We start from the raw sequence: 6,000 nt of genomic DNA, 5'->3' as shown, positions 1-6,000 counted from the left end.
AAATTAAAAAAGAAAAAATAATGAAAACTGGAACTTAGAGTTTGCATGGCTCTCCCAAGACACACAGCTCAAATACGTCATTAAAGACCCAAGATATTCAGCCTTTTCTCAACAAGGCTATCAACAGCTTAAATAGTCTCTTTAAGCAAAAAGCAGGTGCTTACTGAGTGGACCCAGGGTCACTGGGAAAGAACGCAGGGTTGTGGCTGGTGCCCACGTACCAGCTCAGTCTGACCAGGACCCAGCATCTGCATGTTTCCATGAATTTAATAAATACTGCTGCTATACATTGGAGAAAGGGAAATCTCAGACAAAAACCCCCAATTTTAAGCTGAGAATGTCCATTATTAAAGTGAATTATTTAGGGCTATTCTGGGGAAAACTTTTCACATAGAGCTGAGTCAAAAACCCAGCATGCTGGGGAGAAGGTGGGGCTGATGCTGTTATCACACCAAGGAAGTGCCACTTGCAGTTGTCTTCACAGGCTGACCTGGGGTAGAGCGATAGCGGAGCCCTCTGTCCTCTCCTCACTCACCTGAGATCAGATACACAGGCCCTGCTTCCTCCTTCACACCCCAGACCCACCCAGCTGCCTTCACCCCGAAGGAAAAAGGCTCCCAAGTCCTTTCCCGCAGACTAGGGCTCAGTGGCTGCTTAAAGTGTCCTGAGGACAGAGTGAGGCTACAGAAAGGTTTGAATCAGCTCCTCCCACCAGGATCTTTGCTTCTCTGTCTCAGGATGGGAGATAAACTCCTCTACTTTTCCACAGTGGCTGGGAGGTTTAAATGAGATCGCATGTATGGAGGGGCTAATACAATGTTTGGCACATAACAGAAAACCAGGAAATGATGACACTCTTCACCCTAACACCTGGAATTGACAGACTGGCCCACTTAGAGCTGCCAACGGAGCTATTTCAAGGTGTTGGTTCCAGGGATCAGGAACCGTGCAGAGGATGTTATCAACATTCCCAGGATATCTCTGGCATTTAGATGGGACCCATTTCTTCAGCAAGTAGGACACAGATACCACAATGATTGTAGTCCGTTTTGGGGTTACTGTTAGCTGAAAGACAAGCAAATGGATTCAATTCCCCATATTCAGAGGCTGAGGTTTTTGTTGCATTTAGTGAAAAGCTGACAAAAATGGCTTCTGAAGTCACCCGAATCATTTGTAATCATGGTCGGTTCACAATTGCATCAGAAATGCTCTCACGGTGGGTGTGCTGATGTCCCAGAACAAGGAACCTCAGGGCTAGCTGGAACTTCAGACCTCATGCAAGGAACTCCCCCTCTCCGTCCACTGCCCATCATAAACACTCGCACACTTTCTCTCCAGCAGATCTGTAGGGCTGCTACACCATTTCTCTAACTCTCCTCCCACTTCCCCCCCCTCCACCTGCTTAAAAAGAAAAAACCCTTCCCTTTGGATATATTTTTCCCCTTAAGCCACGTGGAGCAAATTCTGCTCATCTTCCTCTTTCTAGTCCTCTTAGCTATTCCAACAAGGTGACTCTCTGCCCTCTTGGTGTCCCCTTCTCCGCTCTACATAACGACAGCGCTGTCTGAATATGGAAAACCACATCATGTAAAGGTACCAACGTGTTCTATGTATCCCAGGTAAAGTGAAAAGACATCAAAAACCTCTCTTTTACTGACCCACTCTAACAAATTCCTATTATTTAAAATGCACGGGATCCGACGCCAGCCCTTAATCACTGGGCTGCGAGTGTTCATCCATTTGAAAGGCACTCATTTGATTTGGAGTTAATTTTCTCCATGGCTTTAACACAGTGTGGGGAGAAGGAGGAGTTCAAATTACATACTTATGAATCAAAGTCAAAGTCTCAATTATGCGTGGGAGTCCGAAGGTTCAGACAGAACAGATCCAGCAATAAACAACAAGATGCTTAGATGTCTTTGTGCGATTCTGCTGCCAGCCCTAAGAAAGCCCTCTGGTGTCATTTCTGCATTTTTTTGTGTCGATTTTTCTGAGCTCTGGGTCCACTTTTCACCTTCTTTCAACCCAGCTGAGTGGTTATGGGGAGGGAAGGAAAAGGTCATGTTTGCCGTGGAGGGTGTTACATACATCCAATTCCACCTTGAAGTCGGAGGCTGGTCCCCAGGGCCCAAAGAATTAAAACCAACGCAGTGAACTTGACTTGCATGTAGTTACTTCCATCTTAATAAGGTGAGAGCAGCTTGGGGGGTCCCAGGAACATGTAACTAGGGCCTGGCCATATGGAGCCAGCCTGGAATCTGTCAAGTCCACTTAGCACATTTTCTCTTTGGGGAGCCAGCCAGGCAATCACGTTCAGGGGGCAGGAAAGGGCTGTTGAAATATTGACGCTAATGCTGATGTAAAGCCAGATGCATAACCACCCTCCCCCCTGCCCCATGCCCCACCGGTAAACATTCTTGTCATAGACCCGAGCTGGAGCCCAGGTACTGACAATGATTTAGGGGCTGTTTGGGGATAGAAACTGAAATAGATGGTATGAATATATATATTTCAGGAAGAAGTAATAAGCGTGTTTCTCATTGTCGGTGGATGAACCACATTTGCATCGACATCTTATTTCTGCCCTGAACAACTCCAGAGACAGATATACCAATTTTAGCATCCACGGGAATGCCATTATTTTGTGGTTGGTTTTGTGATCCTCACGTGTGATAGATCTTATGAACGAAAAGTAGTAAGAAAAAAGGCATAGATTTGGGGGAAGGGGAATAAAGGAACTAGCCGTTAAGGAGCACGTTACCCACGGTCCTAGCCTGACAGCGAGTGTCGTGTACACTTCTTGGCACAGAAAGGCAAGTCTGGGACTCCGTCCACACCCATGCAATTCTGCTGTGATGGATGCGGGGGATGAGGGCATCTCTGTAGAACTTTGGGGGAAAAATCAGAATTGAAAATGTAATCTCCGTTTCATACTTTTCACTGATATTCAGCATAAAAGCAATGCTAGCCTATCCAATGCAATTTATATGCAGCCTCATACATCTTTGCAGGGATTTTGTGGGGAGAACAAATCCTACGGACATCCTCTTGCCTCTGTGGTACAGATTTGCAGGGGTAGGTAGCAATGCTTCAGAGGGATCTTCCTGGGGAGTTGAAATAGGGGATTTCATTTTGTACAGTTTATAGAATGTGCCCCGAAGGTGACACTTCCAGGGACACCTGGGCATCCTTATCCCTTGGAGATGAGGAAGACTTCATTTTCAGAATGATGCTCATTTAACTCCTACTCCTAGGGAGGAAATGACAAAAGCAACTCAAGCTTTCTTCCTGCATCTTCTGAGTTGTGTGAACTTCGGCAAATTACACTAACAGTTGTAATGTGTAATATAGTAAGAATAACCATCATCGATTGAGCGATCTGTACTGTATGTGTCAAGCATTTTTCAAAGTGTTTTACACTCGTCATCTCATGAATCGTCACATATTACAGACAAAGGATCTGAAGAAAACGTTAAGGAGACTGATTAAGACCACAGCTGGTAAACGTGGGAGAGAAGACTCAAACTCAAATATTCTGATTCCAGCGTCTCTTTTATAAGTTACTATACTGCCAGAGCTGCCTCTCTGGCATGAGCTTCTTAACCCAGTTCCTGGGATACATTAAGCACTCAATAAATGTTCTCTCATGGCATTTATAAGCAATTACCAACACATGTAGACAGGAATATGTTTCAGATGGTCTGTTAGCTGCCCTAATATCTTAGAACAATCCAATTCTCATTTTCATATAGGGAAACTGAGGCCAAGATAGGTTCTATAATTTGTCCAAGGTCACTTGGGTGGCAAGCAGCAAAGCAAGGATTACAACCCAAAACTCAGACTCCAGAAACATGACCTTAGCTACATCTCTATACAAAAAGCACTCATCCTCCAAGTCTATTAATCAGTAGCTCCAGCACTGAAAACAAAACTACACACTCTCCCCTTTTTTTCTTGAGTAATCTCCCTCCTTTTGAGTTAACAGAAAATGGTAGAAAGAAACAGAGACCCCCTCCTGGTCTCTACATGAAGGACAATCTCTTGAGAGGAGCCCAGGGTCATTAAAGGGACACCCATCTGTCTCTTCTAAACTCTCCCAATTGGTTCTTTTTGAATATATTACCTTACACGGTAAAAGGGAATTTGCAGATGTGACTATGTTAAAGATCTTCAAATGGAGAGATGATACTGGGTTTTCCTGTTGGGCCCAATGTAATCACAAGGGCCCTTTTAAGAATGAAGCAGGAGTATCAGAAGAGGAAAAGGAGGTGTGATGATTATGCAGACAGAGAGAGCTAGGAAGATGCCATGCTGCTGGCTTTATAGATGAAATAAGGAGTCATGAGACAAGAGCCAAGGAATGCAGGTAGCCTCTAGAAGCCAGGAAAGTCAAAGAACACATTCTACCCTAAAGACTTCACAAAGAATGTAGCTCTCTCGTTGATTTTAGCCCACTGAGACAGATTTTGAACTTCTGACCTCTAGCTCTGTAAGATAATAAATTCGTATTGTTTAAAAAAAAAAAAGATTGCTTTTGCTATAAGGAGTCTTCTCTGGTTCCATATGAAGCATAAAATTATTTTTCTAGATCTGAAAAAAAATGATGTTGGTATTTTCTTTGGAATGTCATTGAATCTGTAGATCAGTTTGGGTAATAGAGACATTTTAAAAATGTTGAGTCTGCCGACACCACGAGCATGGTATGGTTTTCCACCTGTTTATGTTCTCTGCTATTTCCTTCCTCGGTGTTTTATAGCTCTCCCTGTAGAGGTCTTTCACCTCCTTAGTTAAATACATTCCTAAGTATTTTATTTTCTTTGTTGTTATTGGGGATGGGTATATTCACACCTAATGGGTGTGGTGTGCACCATCTGGGGAATGGATGTGCTTGAAGCTCTAACTCCGGTAGGGCAAAGGCAATATATGTAACCCAAACATTTGTACCCCTGTAATATGCTGAAATAAAAGAAAAAAAATAAACTCACAAAGGACTTTCTGGTTGTGAACAACCTCTCCTTGCTGTCAATGCCTGCACTGTGTGTAATCACCCAGAGTACAACCCCAGAGCATGCAAGAATCTCAGCGGAAGATGGTGGTGCATCAGTGTGCTTGGAACAGCAGACACTCACAAATGTTGAATGAAAACAGGAGAGTGAATGGATTCAGCTAACGAACCACATTAACAGTAACAGCTGGCACACAAAGCATGCATACAGTGCTCAACGAGTAGAACCCCCATGGTAAATGCTCTATGCTCATTATCTTGTCTCATCCTCACCAGAAATCCCTGGAGTCCATTTCTCACATCATGCCCATTTTACAGAAGTGAAAATTAACGATTGCAAAGGTAAAATATTAGTAATTTACACAAAGCCACACAAGTAATAAGGGGTGAAGCCAATCTGGCTCTACAACCAGGCTCCTAAACAGTGGGGCTGTTCACCAGGTCACTGGGGCCCAATGTCAAATCTCACTAAATTTGCCTGAGGAAGAACTCATCCTTAATTGTAAAGCATTAGAGGCATGAATATATAATCCTCATCTTGAGAGTGAAGGGCACTCTGGAACCCAAAGAAGTGAGAAGAGGCCACTTATTTGGTAGTATAATAGCTAGGAGAGATGTGGGGAGTGATGTTTATAATGAAAAAGTAATATTGATTTTTAAAGAACATTCTAGTTGTTTTTTTGAGTTGTAATATTTAATATTCTGAGATGTCAATTTTATTCCAGTGTATCTATAGACTTAATGCAATCCCACTAATATCAATATATATTTAATTGACAAGATGCTGCTAAATTTATATGCAAATACAAAAGATATAGAATATCTGAAATAGCTGAGAAAAGAACAAAGTCATGGGACTTGAACCATTCCATTTTTTTTTTTTTTCAGAATATTACGGAGGTACAAACACTGCGACTACATATATTGCCTTTGTACTGCTGAGGTCAGAGCTATAACGATGTCCATTCCCCAGAAAATGCACACCACACCCACTA

General features: G+C 42.9%; 1 protein-coding gene across 7 annotated transcripts in view; it reads right to left on the bottom strand.

Moving 5' to 3' along the window:
- The window catches only part of RBFOX1 (RNA binding protein, fox-1 homolog (C. elegans) 1), a 1,551,452-nt gene that overhangs the window by 209,139 nt on the left and 1,336,313 nt on the right, over positions 1-6,000 (bottom strand). The gene's annotated exons all lie outside the window — the stretch shown is intronic.

Source organism: Propithecus coquereli, unplaced genomic scaffold, assembly GCF_000956105.1.
Source record: "Propithecus coquereli isolate 6110/MARCELLA unplaced genomic scaffold, Pcoq_1.0 Scaffold27, whole genome shotgun sequence".
Taxonomy (NCBI): Eukaryota; Metazoa; Chordata; class Mammalia; order Primates; family Indriidae; genus Propithecus; species Propithecus coquereli.
Note: the sequence above shows the minus strand (reverse complement) of the source record. Positions and strands in the feature narration are given on the sequence as shown.